At 57.9% G+C, this 15,378-nt stretch overlaps 1 protein-coding gene across 2 annotated transcripts in view; it reads right to left on the reverse strand.

Moving 5' to 3' along the window:
• Nucleotides 1-11,265, reverse strand: part of AXIN1 (axin 1) — an 89,165-nt gene extending 77,900 nt beyond the window's left edge. Inside the window, exons 1-2 of one of the 2 annotated variants that reach the window (XM_063342938.1) lie at nt 11,151-11,265; nt 3,478-3,604 (exon numbers count right to left, since the gene is read on the reverse strand). The gene's annotated coding sequence lies outside the window, so the exon portion shown is untranslated. Of the gene's footprint in view, nt 1-3,477; nt 3,605-3,970; nt 4,229-11,150 lie in introns of those variants that run through there. The other variant, XM_063342936.1, reaches the window with a different exon arrangement.
• Between the last annotated feature and the right edge of the window lie 4,113 nt (nt 11,266-15,378).

Below are 15,378 nucleotides of genomic sequence, written 5' to 3' on the forward strand. Positions count from 1 at the left end.
ATGCCCGAGAACCGCAGCCTCCTGCGCTGGCTCAAAGGAGCCCTACAGATGCCTCTATTTTGGTGCTTGAGCAACTTCATGGGTGAGAGACGACCAGGTATTAGAGAGCTTTTCATCTCCCAGAGAAAGGCCCAGCAAGATTTTATGGCCTGATATGAGTTCGCAAGAGAAACCGGAGCCAGATTTCTCTGCGGCAAAGGGGGGGACCGAGGGGGTGACGAGTTTGGGTGCACCAGGATGCAGGTGGCTGAACTTCCCGGGCCTCGCATGCCCTTGGGGCTACTTACGGTTCCTCGGGGCCAGGCTGGACCTGGGGTAGCGAGAGAAATGCCGAGGGCTTCTCTTGCACCCACCAGCTCCCAGCTGCCTTCCCCTGGCTCAGGGGACACAGCCCGGGGTGAGGAGCCAACATGCATCCCATCCTGTCCCATCCCGTTCCATCCCACCCGTGGCTCCGGGGAGGCACGAAGGGGCCGGGAAAGCCATGGGCTCCCTCTGCTTTTCACATCTTGATTTGCCCACACCAAGGAGCCAACATCGGCTACGTCCAGATTTACCTGGGGATGTCAAACAAGTAAAAACCCAAACCGAGCCTCCCTGGCTATGCGGGGAGGAATCAGCCTGTGAGCTCTTTCAACAAAGGGTAGAGGCCAATGGACCCAACCGGGCCATTTCTCCCTTCTTCATCAGGTGAGAGCATGGCCCAGCCTTATTCCTCCCCAAAACTGCCACAGCCGAGACACCAGCGGTGTTTTGGCGCAGACCTGGCGCTGGGTCTTCACCGAGGCTATTCCCCGTGCAAGCCTGGGATGCCGTATGCTTCCCGATTCCCAGTGCACACATTCATTCCTGCCTGGAAAAGCCAGCAAATGCTAGTGATGTAGGAACTGCTCTCAGCCTGTGCTCTGAAGGGTCTGGGGCCGTGTCTAAGCAGCCCGATGCTGTGCACACAACGCTTGTGCGCTGCGATTTGAGAGCCTCCCCGCAAGCCCTTCACTCCCATCCCTCAGAGCGGCAAAGGGACATTTTCTGGTGGCACCATCACTTCCCTGCCAGGCTGGCTTGGGAGCCACAACCCTTCTAGCGTCACTCCTGCGGAGGCCGAGAGCGCTCGGCTTGGCTTCAGCACTGACAATATTCATCCCAAATTAATTCTCCTCTTTGTAGCGACTCACCAAAGCAAGGTGGGCCGGCGCCGGCGCTGGTGGCTGGTGGGCTGTTGGCATCCAGCATGCCCTTCTCAGGGCCAAGATGTGCACGGGTGAGAGCCGGCATCCCTCCGGCATGGGCAGTTTCAGGATGAAGCGCACTAGATGGTGCTGTTCAACCTTTGGCTGCGATTTGAAAGGACCTTGCAAGGTCATAACTGGTTCCGAATTTCGGCTTTATAAAAAAAAACAAAAAACAACCAACAACCTTTCTGAAACTGGAGGACAAATAGAAATACCCTGAAGTGCGAGGTCCTACACGGATGGCTGGCAGAGGCAAAGGGCAACTCACCCTTTCATTTCTGGGGCAGGAGTCGGGGTTTGGCTACGTGAGCAGCAATAGTAGAAGGGGCTGCCAAGGAAAAAATATCCCGGGGTGGAAGAGGAGGCTGATAGCTCTCTCTTGGACCGCTGGCAAGGTGATGCTTGCAGGGCAGAAGGATGAAAATGTATTAGCAATCAAGGTAAAGGAATTAGTGTCATGGCACCGGGAACCAAGGGCACCCCGAAGAGCCCAGCTGGGACAAGGCACCGGCAGCCCAGTGACACCAGAGGTGACAAGCAAGCAGAGCCCCAGGACACGGCTGGCAGGAGAACAAGGCAGGGAAGCGGGCAGGGGTATGGATGAGCTGGGAGCTGGAAGGCAGCTCCTGCCCTGCCAGGCTGGGAGGGACGGAAAACCTCCCTGTGCCGGAGGCTGGGGAGGAGAGCTGAAGCAGACGATGCTGGTTGCAACCCTCCCAGCATCCCTTCTTGCAGGAGGCACTGGTCTGAAGATATCTCCCCACCAATGTCAGCGCCCCAAAGGATCCATGGAGCAGCAGGAGCAGCTTTCCCGAGGTGCAGGTCCCACGGGCAGCCTGAGCCGTACCTCCTTTGGATTCCCCACCTCAAAAGAGGCAAATGCACACAAGCTTGCCTTGGATTTGCTTCAGTCCTGGGCAGAAAGGATGAAGCACTGTTTGGACACCAAACTTATGCCTTTTTTGCTCAGATGCTGCTCTTTTCTGCCATTCCAGGCAGGTGCAAAGGCTGCAGGGCTCGGCTGTTCTGGGCGCTCGGGTCCTTCCCCTCCAGCAAAATCATCCCAGTTTCCCAGTCCACACCCATTCTCACGTGAGTGCTCACTTGCAAATCCCTAGCATACACCGGGGACCCCTAGGGCTCCCCCCTCCCAGGTGCAGGGCTGGAGCAGGTGGACGGGCCAAAGGTTTTACTGCCCACATCAAAAATAAGGAAAACTCCAGCGCTCCAGCCAGGGTGGCCTCCTTCCAGGAACACAAGGGCAGGAGGCCCTGGGCCAGCTCAGGCAGCAGTTTCAGCAGCTGCTGGCGTTTGCCCGTGGTGGTGCAGATGCCCGTAGGGCAGAGGGAAGCCCCCGTGCATTACCCAGAGCCCCTGCAGTGTCCCAGCACCCTGGCCTGTCCTCCCTGGGGTCTCCTTCTGCCTTCAGCCCCGGCAGCATCCTCACCTGGTGTTTCCTCTTGTGCCTGCCCTGGCATTGGCCTGTGTCCCCCAGCTCTGCTTCACTTTCCCCTGCCGGATTACGAAGCCTCTAAACCTGGCTTTTCCCCCAAAAAAGATTACGAACAAGCTCCTGCCATGCCTTGGGAGGCTGCTTGGGATGAGCTGATCACCCAGTAATCGACCAGCTATTTCTCTCGCACAGTGACGATACCTTGGGGTAGCTGCAGCGTCCCTCTAGAAAATCATCTGTAATTGATTACCTGTCTAATGGTGCTCTAGGGGTTGCACAAAACCTGCGGCAAAAGCTATGGGACAAGAGAGATTTCAGGTTGAAATTCAAGTCCTTAAACCTTGAAATCACCCGGGCAGGGACCTAGCTTCTTCTGGGACCTGGCTCAGAGTGGTGGGTGACCATGGAGCCCATCCCTGCCGGATGACGAGGATGCAGCACGTGCCCCAGCCCTGCCTGGGCAAGGAACCGGCGCTGCCGCTCTGGGTCACGGCACAGGAGAGGAGTGCAGGAGCCGACACCAGGACCTCGGTGTGCCCCCAGCCCTCCACCTGGCCCTTGTGCCGCTTTTAGGAAAGAGCTGTCCATTTCCATCAGAGCAAAGAGAAGCCTGCCAGACCCCTGTCAGATTCAACACCCCATAATTCCCCTGATTTTGATGAACTGGCTCTGCCAAAAGCCATTGCCCGCACGCTCAGCCAGCATCGCCAATGCCCGATGCTTCTCATCACTGGTGTGTGAAGGCGGGCAGCCCCTGGCAATGTCCCGCCCCACGCGCTTTCCTGCACCCACCTTTAGGGTCCACTCCGGTCCTGCACCCCGCATGCCTGCCTCTCCATGCTCCAGACCACCAGGCTCGCCGCTCCTCTCGGGGGGCCGGGGGTGGGAAGCCGTCCACACACGTCCCAGCAGCACCACTCTGCAGAGAGAAGAGATGTCAGCTCGCCCTGCTGAGACCCCCCTGCCCAGGAGACGCCTGAAGGGCAGCCAGGCCAGGCAGGGACACGCTCCGATCCCCACTCACAGGATGGGCTCCTGCTCCCATGGTCCCGAAGGACACCCATCATATCTTGGTCCTCCATGAGATGGAGGTGCCTGGACCGGGGTCTGCTCTGCCCTGAGCCATGCTGGGACTGTCCCGTCCCTGAGCACGGCGGCTCTGGAGTGGTTATCGCTACAGAAACGGTCCCACATTACAGAGCCGGGGTGGGAGGGAGCGGTGGTTTTGGGGGGACATCCCTGTGCCTGGTCCCCAAGCCCCACTGCAGAGCCAGGGCTCACCCACCTGTCCCCGGGCAGCGTCCTCTCGCCCTCTGCGGCTGCTGCTCCGGCATCCTCGTGGTGGGACAGGACAAGGTGGGCACGGGGTGGGCACCATCCAGGGGGAGGAATGCAAGGTCTGGCTGGTGGCTGACATCGTCAACATTGAGACAGCTGGTCCTTGCTGGCAGGGTTGTCCCAGGGTTGTCCCTGTGCTATTTCAACCCATTTGATCCTGGCAGGATAGGCAGATATCCTTTATCCCAGCCACCTGTGGTCCCGACCAGCTGGACTACCGGGTGGTAAGGGAAGGCTGATGCCAAGGGCACTGCTGGAAGTGTCAGTTGCTCTGCTCTTGTGGATCTGTTTTGCAACACTGGGCAAGATCTTCTGGCTTAGATATGGTCACTAGCCTGGCTGGTGAAAGCGAGCTCAGTGATGCCTTGATGTCTGTCCTGCAGCCTTGCAGACTTCCAGCTGGAGTGTTTTGATACGATCCCTATCAGCAGTCCAGCTTGGAGAGCAAGTGCTTGTCCCCACACTCCTGGCTCACCCATCCTGCAGGGTCAGCTCTCCCAGGGAGCTTGCAAAAAGTTCTGTGATAAGTAAGGTCTGTTGACCATGTTTTGGCCAACATCTGGTGACCAGGTGGTGGCCAGTTGGACGCATGCTACTGGGTTTTCAGTTCGTGCCTGGGACAAGGCTTGCTGACAGTGCATCTGCTTTGGACGAGGTTCTTCCCAGAGATGTGGAAAATGGTCAACAAGCTCTCTATCACACAATTTTAATTTACTGCGAGTCCACCTAGTGGCCCATGGGTTTATGGTCAGCTTTGCTAGGTACCGTGAGGCTTGTGAGGACATCTCAGAAACACTCATGTACCTGGGACAAGCTCTGGAAATAATTTTACCTGCACACGTATCTGACAGGTACAGTTGAGGTCTCAACTTGCCATTCCTTCTCCAGGAGAGCCCCCAGCCCATGAAGTGACAATGGCGGCTGAGGTTGTGGCTGGTTTAGAATCATAGAATCATAGGGTTGGAAGGGACCTCTGGAGATCATCTAGTTCAACCCCCCTGCCAGAGCAGGGTCACCCAGAGCAGGTTGCACAGGAACGCGTCCAGGCGGGTTTGGAATGTCTCCAGAGACAGAGACTCCACCACCTCTCTGGGCAGCCTGTGCCAGGGCTCTGCCACCCTCAAAGTAAAGAAGTTCCTCCTCATGTTTAGGTGGAACTTCCTATGCTCAAGTTTGTGCCCGTTACCTCTTGTCCTGTCCCTGGGCACCACTGAAAAGAGCCTGGCCCCATCCTCCTGACACCCACCCTTTAAGCATGTATAAGTGTTGATAAGTTTGCTCAGGTCCAAAACCCAGCCAGATCCGGGCTAGGACAAAGGGTCCTTGTGATCACGTTGTGAGCAGCTGAGGGAAGACCCATGGCATTTTCACCCCTTATTTCTCCTGCAGAGTGGCTTTCCTCGCTGCATCGTATTTCTCAGACAGGGCATTAGATACCCCAGATGCTCCTCTGAGAGATGCCATGCCCCAGAGAAGCCTTGGCTCTGAGTGCTCAGGCAGGCCAGCAGCCAGGCTGGGAAGCCGTTTGCAGTTAATTGGTGGTAATGGGCTCCTGGTGGCTGCCCGCCGGCAAGCAGGATGGCCACGCTCATGGGAGGTCACAGCCTGCCAGTCAGAGCCCTTGCTGGGCTCTTCTGTGGCACAACACGCTGCACCAAGGGACCAGGTCTGCTCCGGGCCAGGGGGACAAGCCAGCCCTAGCTGGGGGACCCCTAGTCCTGGCAGGGCACTTCTGGGAGCCCCTTGCCCTTTCAGCTCTCTGGTAACACAGCCACAGACCCTCCAGGATCTCTCCCTACACCTGCTGGGACTCCAGCCTCCACCACCCCTTTCCCAGTCTCCCACTTCCCAGCAGCGCCTCCAAAACCTCCAGCCCCAGGTGGGGTTCCCCTTCCTTTGCCATCTCCTCTGTGAGGTGGCCCTTCCTCAGAGCAACCATTCTGGTATCCATCTCCCCAGCGATGGCCAACCCTCCCAGCTGAGCTGGTGGACAGGACCCCACACTGCCGTGTCACCAGCACTCAACTGGGACAGCCAGGGCTCGGCACAGGCAGGTCCTGGAGCCCCTTCATCCCTGGTGACCTGCCTGAGGGCTGAATCAGCTCTGGGAAAGGAGGTTTCTCTGGAGAGTTCCTCTTCCATGGTGGGAGTGAGGTCCTAGGAACTGCACCAGGAAAGGCTCTGCACTGATGGATGCCAGCTGAGGTCCTGACCAGCTCAACCAAGATGCTGGACCCAGCCCAGCAGTGACCCTGGGGTTTACCTGCTTCTTTCTGCAGAGAACATCAAAAACACACGGAGATGTGATGAGGAGGAGGCCCTTCTGCTCCACCATTTCTGCTGTGGCTGGAGATCTGCAGGCTGGCTGGGGACACCCAAGCGTGCCAGGGTTGGTGGGGCTGTGGTGGTGGGAGGAGGCTGCATGGACGGGCAGGCTCTGCTGCTCCTCGTTAGCGAACCGATGCTGTGCTGAGCCATGCTCTTATGGAAGAGTCTCCAAATTGTTCTGCTGCTTTAGGTCCCCCAGCGTAAGCCCAGCCCAGGAGGTCATCTTGGTGTTGACTCATCTCAAGGCTTTCCAGCATCGAGATGTGGAGAGTATCAGAGTCATCCTGACACAGAACCAGAGAAAATTATCACAAAATCATTCACTTTGGGAGGAAACTCGGACAAGTCGGGGGGGTCTCTGTCTTTGGAGGGGTCCAAGATATGCTCCACAGCCAGGACAAAGCTTCCCTGGTGCTGGATGTTGGCCATGAGATTCCCTGTCCCCTTCTGCCACCACTTCCAATACCGTCAGTGGCCCCTTTCTGCTCGTGCTTAGCACTTTGTAGCTCTCTTCCCTGGGTCTGAAACATGAGGCCACCTCTCCTAAAATCCGCTCCCCTTCCTGCAATGGGTCAGGTGAATGGTGGCAGAGCCAAGTCCTCTGTGGGACAGGATGGCTGGGAGCCAGGGGAGACATGGGCTAGTGATCACGAGCATCCCACTGTCCTCTCCTTCTTGGGGAGGAGGGAGCAAGAACTGCTCAACTGAGACATAAGCACCAGCCTGGGCAGGTGTCTCAAGCTTTGCTGTGTCCCATCTGCAGGCACCAAGCCTCGGACCGTCTTCCATAAAGCAGGGCTGCTTCGGCCCCTGTCCCCATCAGGACACAGAGGCTGCTGCCATCCCCTTCTCTGGAGGGCTGGAGCCACCTTCTGGTGTCCAGCCTGCCCATCTGCAGCCATTTCACACCACCCATGCTGGTGCCAGCCATTTCCTTCAGCCTACGCAGCTCTTCTCCCCCGTAGTGGAAGCAGACAGCAGCCAATCCCCGCAGCCTTGGCTTTTCTGACCTCGGTGCACCTGGCTCTCCTGGTCTTCTCTCAGAGGATATATTTCCCCGCTCTGACCGTCCTGCTGGGTCTTCTCTTATTAATGCATCTCTGCTAGAAGTCCTTCAACGGACAAGTGTTGGCTGGCATGGAGAACGCCTGCCTGGCAAACACCAGCAAATCAGGCCTCACATTGTGTTTCATCCTCATGCTTTGTAGTTACAATTCGCCAAAGCGCAAGAAATCATGTGGTGGTGGATGTACAATGGCAAATCTTGCCAGACCTTGGATTTAGCACCTTCCTGCGGCAGCAGCTTCCACGGCGTGCCAAGCATGTGTTGTGCAGAACATGTCTCACAGGTGAGGTTGACATGGACTTGGATTAGTCTTCCTACACTTCTTTGACCCTCCCAGGGCCATGAGGTGAAGTGAGCGCCCGTGGGCTGTGTCTGGAGATGACCATCTTGTGGGCAGCCATCCCACAGCGCCTCAGCCCATGCTGCAAGTCACCCCAGCCCACCTGAGCCTTCTTCTGCAGCGGGACGTGGAGCGGAGGTGCCTGCAGAGGAGGTCCATGGCTCCTTTTCCCAGTGGTGAGGTATTTTCAGATCTCCAGTGCTGAACATCTTTAACTCAGCCTATTTAGCTCAGTCTCACGTTCACCAGTTGTCCAGAGCCCAGCACCTCTGCAGCCTCTGCCATTATACTTCTGCCTGATGAAAATGGATGATTTATCCGGAATTCTCATCCTGTGTCTCACAGGTGGTTTGTGCTCCTTGTGGGTTGGTCCGGCCTGGCACCTCCTGCACTGGATGGGCCATGCAGAGCAGCCAGGGGTTTTGGGGATGCCTTGGCAATGGTTAGAGCAAAGGGCTGGGTTGGGCAGCGAGGCTCCGTGAGCCCCATTATGCTCCAGCCTTTGTAAGAGCATCTGCTTTCATGGGTGGCATCCACATCCCTGACACCCATCCCTCAGCTCCCTTGGTGGGTCTCAGGATGGACCGTCCAGGGTCAGTGACTCACAGCTTTGCACTTAATCGCTCTGTTTGTGCATCCGTTCCCTGCAGAAACTTTGGAACGCTGGCCAATTTAACCACATTTGAGGAAGGCTGCAGTTCTGGAGGACTCCAGGTACCTGCAAGTGCGGTGAAAGCAGAAAAGCTTGACCTGGGTCTTGCAGTACCAGCCAAATCCCTTGGAGGTCGTTTCCTCCCTGGGTCACTTACTCCCATCAGCACGCAATGGCTGAATGCCCTGTGCCCACCTCGGGGAGCATCTGGGGGTGAGGTGACCCCCCTCCCTCAGGAGAGGGCTCCTCTCCTCTGCTGGCCCTTGTCATGAGGCCCAAACCCCAAGCAAGCCCTCTGGGCTCTTTGAAACAAGCCCTTTTGGTCCCTCCGTTGCTGTGTCTCCTTTCCATGGTCTTACTGAAGATCAGTCACCGAGCGACCCACAGTGGGAATAAGGACATTTTTGACTCAATGGCATCCTGGGAGGACCACAAGCTCCTGAGAAAGTTCATCCCCACAGGAGACCCTGGTTCCTTGCCCTGCAGAGGTCTCTGCTGGCTCAGTCCCGTCCTCATCCCATGGCCACCAGCGCTTGTCCAGCCAGGTGCTTCACAGCCATTTTCAATCACCAGCTCAGCCCATGGACCCAGCCTGGCCGTCTGTCCCAGGGTGGACCAGCCCTGCCCCGGGGGAGCCCATTGCTCAGGACAGGCCATACCCGATGCCTGAAGGAGCTGGGTGGCCGGTGTCCTCTGCTCACCTCCACCATCCACAGCTTGTGGCTGCTACCTCAACCCACCTCAGCTCAGTCCCACCAGCTCCCATCTCTGCACACCCCACGTCGGCCAGGCTGTGGCCATATGGTCCCTGCTCACGTCTCACTTGCCCTTTGCCGCTGTTGGTTTTTATTTGCTTTTCAGGTTCCTCAGCTCCAGTGTCTGCTTCCATGGGTTTGAAGGACAAGGTCTACCCACGCTCTGCTCCACCTCGCCGTGCCAGCCCTTTGCAGCTCTTTCCTCGCATCCGTTGAATCCCACGTCCTTGTGGGAAGGTGACTTCCCCCATCCCAGTGCAACGGCACCATCACAGGCTAAATCCCGGGGGGCCCCAGGGGCCCAGGATGGCCTTTCTGGGGGAAACCACCCCATCTGCACCCCACCGCCAGCTCCCGGAGCTTGTCCCCATGCAAACCGTCTCCCCAAAACCAGGCGCAGGCCAAACCCGCCCTTGCAGCCCTCTGCCGCCAGCGCTGCGCCGGGGGGAGGCGAGGGTTCCGGTGGGGTCCTGGTGGGTTTTTGGGGCCGGCTGATGCTGGGAACATCCCTGCCCCCTTTGTGCTCCCGCTGGTAAGCGGCGCAGTGCAAATATCAGCCGGGTTCTTTGAAATGAAAATAAAACTGATAAAAGTCGGGCAAATCCTCCGCCCCGGCCCCCGCTGCTGGCCCAAGCGGTGGCTCTTTCTGCTGCCGAGCCGGCTCCCGCAGTTATAAATACATTATGTATGCCGGTGTCCGTCGGCCAGAGCCTTTTGTTGATGCTGAATATGTCCTGGCCAACAAAAGTGGACTGGATTAGCCACAGTGGATTAAAAGATTTTCTTCTTAGAGTTTACCTAATAATATAACAATTGACATAGAAGGTCTCTTTGAACCCTACACGACTCTCTTATTTTACCATCTGTGAGTTTGCTCTCCGTGCCGCTGATGGGGCGCCCGTCTGCCGGTGGTGCTGGTGGTGGGAACGCTGCCCGGAGCCGAATTTGCTGCCGAGCAGAAGCAAGCAGCCCGTACTGGAAGGGAGGCGGCGGGATGGGAAAGTGGCACAACTTCTGTCCTCCTGCCTTTGTCCTCGGCCCTTCTCCTGGTGGCCCACCAATGCCGCGGCGTGGGGAGGGAAGAGACCCAAGGAGTGGGCTCGAGCGATGGGGAAGCCGCCCACTCATCTGCAATTCGAGGGGTCCGGAGAGGTCCCGGCTGGAATAAGCTTCTTTATTAATCACGAATTTTGGGAGAGTTGCCGAACTGTGAGCCGATGGAGTTTGGTTGTGGTTATTTCAGGCGTTGCGCTCCGGCCGCCGGCCCCAGTCTCCATTGCAAGATGGGTCGGGCAGCGGCAGCAGCGGCACCGGGAAACATGGAGGGCAGCGGCAGCAGGGGAGGAAGGCTCCCCCCCACCATCCTGCGGCGCCGCCGCTGCTCGCCCCCTCCTCCGGCACACCCCGGCGTCCCGGCCCTAAGGCTTTGATCTCGTACAGGGGGGGCTCCATTCAGAAGTCTTTCATCGCAGCCTTTGGAAATACCCGTCCTCAGAAGTCGCGAGTAATGAGATGGGGAGAAGACGAGCAATTTAGGCGCCGCTCTTTCTCGCTTGCGGTTTTTTTTTTAATCTCCATCTCCCCCCTTATATATTTTTTTTCCCCTCTTCTTCCTTTTTTTTTTTTTTTTTTTTGCAAAGACACTTCTGGAGCGGCGCCCGACTTTGTGTGGGATCGCCGCGTCACCCCAGACCTACTGGGGAGGCGGGGGGGGGCAGGAATATGGGGCTCGCGCCTCTCAGCCGGGGGCCTTTGATGAAGCTGCTTTGCGAAATTTGATTTGAAAGGCCTACGATGGCAATTTGGGGGAGAATGGTGGAGCCTTTCTCCACCCGCCTCTCTTTGTCTCTCGCCCGAAGGGGGGTTTCATTGTGGGTGCCGGGGCGAGGGGGTCGGGGCGGCGGCGTGGGTGGGGTGGGGCGGCGGAGGGGACCGCGGCGCGGGAGAACAATGAGCCAGGAGATGGGGAGAGTTGGGATTTCTCACCTGCCCGGGCGTTCGCAGTCCGCCATGACGGGAGCAGCCGCCCTGCTTGCCACCGCCGCCGTCCGGAGCACTTTTTTTTATTTTTTTTTCCCCCTGACTCTTGAACCTATTTCCCTTTCTTGGCAAGTGCGTGGCTGGAAGATGGGAATCTTTACTTTATATTGCAGCTTGGGCTTCCCAGCCTGATTGGCTGCGGCCAGGACCAAATGCTGGTCCTTCCATCCCATCGTCACTATGGCAACCGGCCCCGTTAGGCACCACCGATTTACTTATAATTGCTGGGTAAATAGTCAAGACAGGCCGCTTTCATCCTGCACCGAGAGATTGCTCTTCCTCGTCACCTTTTTTTCCCCCCTTTTTTTTTTCTTTTTTTTTTTTTTTGGAGGAGGAAGCCCTGAAGAGCAGCAATACTCAAGGAAAACTCTTTGAAGGCTGTTTCAGAATGCGCTGCCTCCCCCCGGCCAGCCTTTCCCCACCGCACAATGCCTCGATGCTGGGGCTTTCCTTCACCATCATCATCCTCCTTCAAGGAGCTGCACTGGGTGGGGATGCAGGAGACCCCGTGGGTGCAAGGATCTGGCTGTGGTGGGCCACCAGCAACTGCTTCTGCCTTTCGTGGGGACTTCACACCGGTTCATCTGGAGAGGCTGGATGGGGCCGAATGGTCCTCCATCGCCTCCACCCTCGTTCCCCAATGCTGCCATTGGTGATTCACGTTCACAGCGTGTGCCTGTTCTACCCATGCACCGGCGCTGTCGAGCTCAGCCAGCCCTTTCTCCGGCTCCGTGGGATGCGCTGGCCGGGATGGGACAGCTTGTACCTCCAGCCCCGGCCGTGCTCATACCTGGCAGCCAGGATGCTGGGGCACCCGCTCTCCCCCACCACCTTCATGGAGAGCGGCTCTTTGCTGGGTCCGCAGGCACGGAGCTTCTCATTACTCCTGGAGGGTGTTTAACAATGATGGACAGTGGTACGTGCAGGTTTTGTCGCCAGACCCCTGAGGGTGGACCAGGATCGGGCTCATGGCTGGGTGGGTCCTGCAGGCGAGAGGCAGGTGGGAGCAGGGTCCCGGCTCCATCCTCATGGTCCAGGGATGGACGTTGCAGCCAGAGAACAGCAAATGGGCGCCCAGCCCAGCCTCGCCGGCCGGGACACCCACACAGCACCCACAGGGAGCTTCTGTCCCCACCGGTCATCACTGGCACCAAACAGCAATTCCAGGAAAATGGGAAAAAAAGGGGTTCTTGGGGAAAACCTAAGGGCTGGAGAGATCCTGGGAAAACAGAGAGCTCATGGGCAGTAGGACGAGAAAGGAACAGGGTGGGCTTGAGGGAAAGGAAAAGGAAGCCAAGGTCATCTTCCCATTCCCTCCTCACAGCCATCCAGAGGGAGGAGTCCGTCAGGGTCGCCGCAGGAGGAGCACTGGGAGATGCTGCCCAAGCTCCTTGCTTCAGTGGGAGAACTGTAGGAATCCCACCCTGCTTGCTGGGGACCTCAGAGGAGACAGAGGTGACCACAGACAACAACACGAAACCAGCTGAGGAGGAAGCAGCAAGGAGCCACAGGGCGAGGAGGCATCTCCAGGGCTTCTGAAGGAACTGGGGGACGAACCAGCTGATCCTCAAACAGCCCTCCCTACCTGCTCCCAGAGAGGGCAGTCTGGAGCCTGGCAGATACAATAACTATATTCCTTTTCACATATTATAGGGAGGAAAGGGCAGGCCACTAACTCTGACAGCTCTACCAGCCAGCTGGCAGAGACGCTCCTCAAAACGGACTTGGTGGGCACCTGAGGAAATACACCCTACCCGGGGAATGGGGAGGGCTTGTAAAGCCTCGTCAAGACAACTTGTGAAGTTGTGTCCTAACAGCAGCCAGCTTGGAGGGTGCCAGCAGCAACCCCTGGGGGTGACGCCTGCGATGCCGCCCTGCTGGGTGTGCAAAGGGCTGGTGACAGTGTCGTCACCAAGGGCTTCCAGGGAAGGGGAGCAGCCTGGGGAAAGGGGGTGGCTGGTGTCCGGAGCAGCCGCTGCCGACACAGCCGGTCCCAGTGCTGGGCAAACAGCCTGCCTGGGGCCAGGAGCCGGCCTGCTCTGGGCTCTGTGAAGCACTGGGGAGGTTTGAGAGCCCTGCAAGGCACAGGGAGGGTTGGGACACCAGGGCCAGGAGCCTCGGCACAGCCTGGGGGGGGGTTGCTCTCCGGCTGTGGGTCCCACCGCGCTCTGGTCCTGCCTGGGGCTGCTCTCCTGCCAGCACTTTCTCTATTTCAAAGGCAGCTTCTTTGCACAGCGCTTTGGGGCTTCGCTGCAAGGGGATCGCTTCCTTCCTGCTGAAGACAAGCTGGTCCCTCTCTCCAGGTCCCCGGGAGCCTCCTGCCTGCGGCCGGGCACCGGGCGCCGCGGCCATGGAGCCCAGCCAGCAGAGCTGCGTGCCCTCCAGAGCATCCTCTGACAGTTCCCATGGTAACTCCCCGGCTCCGGAGCCAGCACGGCTTTAGCCACACACCATCACGGCTTTAGCCACACGTGCCCACCACCCTAGCTCCCACACCAGGGTCTCGGCACCCTCCTCCCACCACTGCTGTCACCTGGGGCCTCCTGGCCCCTCTGCAAGGGACCTGCCGTCTTGCACCCTGCTGCAGAGAGCTGCTCCACAGGCCACTCCCTACAAAAGTACCTTCCCCAGAGCCCCACAAAAGCCCTAATTCTCCTTTTCCTGCAGTATATCATGCAGAAAACAGGGAAAAACTGATAAGAGGTGAGAAGAGCATGGCATTCATGGAGGAGAGGGGAGCTGAACAGGACAAGTGGGTCCTTGTACCCGTGATTTCCCACCTCCGCACCCCAGTAGGTCCCAGCTCTGCGCAGCCCAGGACTGCTTGGCCAGACAGAAGCCTGTGAAACCGGTACCTGCATCCGAGGAGATTCCCCCAGTTTTTTGGTGCCAGCACCCAGCTCCGGTCCCACGCTTTAAAACCAGTGGTAGAGAACTGTTGCAAAAAGAAAAGGCCACGGCTAATGATTTCTAGAGGAAAAAGCCTTGCGGCAAGACTTGATGCTTGATGTCAAATAGACCAAGAGGTTACAATGTGAGAGAGAGGAGAAAATACCGGAAAATACCAGAGGAGAAAATACCAAGGTGAAGCTTTGCTTTGGGAGCGTGACAAGGCTCAATTCCCAGAGCTGGAGCAAGGCAGCTTAAAATTCAGAGTAAAGTCTTTCCACCACTTGAAACCTCCCAAATCCATGCATGGCTTTCAGGAGGAAGGATTTAATCAAGCTCAGGGTCCTCGACCAGCCTCAGAAGTCGATGGACAACATCCTAACGAATAAAACGAGCAGACATGCAGATAGTGATGGGCTACAGGGGCAGAGTCACCCCACGTCCTGCTGGGCAGGTGAGACCCAGCTGGGCAGGTCCACCGGGGTCTGAAGGTACATTCAGGGTCCCTATCAAGGGCTCTCAAGGAAAATAAGATGCCTTGGAAGGAGAGGGAAAGTCCCCATGGGAATAAATGCCTGATTAAAACACAAAGTGGGCATTCTGCAGTGGCGCGAAGGGCAGGGCAGCCCCCAAGGGGGGAAAGGGGAGGTGATCGGGTTTGTTGGTGATACCTGGTTATGAGGGCGAGAAGATGAGGGCTGGCTAGGAAGAGCTGGGAAAGCAAAATCCTGCCTAGAGGATTAAAGAGCAGGTAAAGTTCAGCCTTTACAAAGGCACAGAGGGGAAAAAATCGAGCCTGGCTGTACGCCGGTGAGCTGGCCTCACAAAAAGGAACGGGTGCTCCTTACAGGGATGAAGAATCCAGTGGTAGCTATGGAACACCAGCACGGTGCTGGTCAGCTCTGGCCTCTGGGGGGAGGATGCAGCTCCCCCAAACGCCTGCCCCGTCCCTCCTACCGGACCCCGAGGTCGGCTGGTTTTGCACATCCCGTCCCCGGGAAGAGCCCTGCTGGTCCCAGCCCCATCCACACCAGGAGCGCTGCCGGAGAAGGCCACTTTGCGGCTGCTCCCTTTTCCCGAGCGTTTCCCATCCTGCAGGCTCCCTCCACCACCTGCACCCCAGCCTGGGACATGCCTCCCTGGGGGCACGGGGTCCCACGCTGACCTTCTCCCAGCAGCTGCGTCCCCGTGGGGGCCCCGCGCACAGAGCCCTGCTCCCATCTCAGAAATGCCATTTTCTGCGTTTGTCAGAGCGCTCTAACCGGCCTGAAACAGCACCATTTTC

Source organism: Chroicocephalus ridibundus, chromosome 8 (assembly GCF_963924245.1).
Source record: "Chroicocephalus ridibundus chromosome 8, bChrRid1.1, whole genome shotgun sequence".
In the NCBI taxonomy this organism is placed as follows: Eukaryota; Metazoa; Chordata; class Aves; order Charadriiformes; family Laridae; genus Chroicocephalus; species Chroicocephalus ridibundus.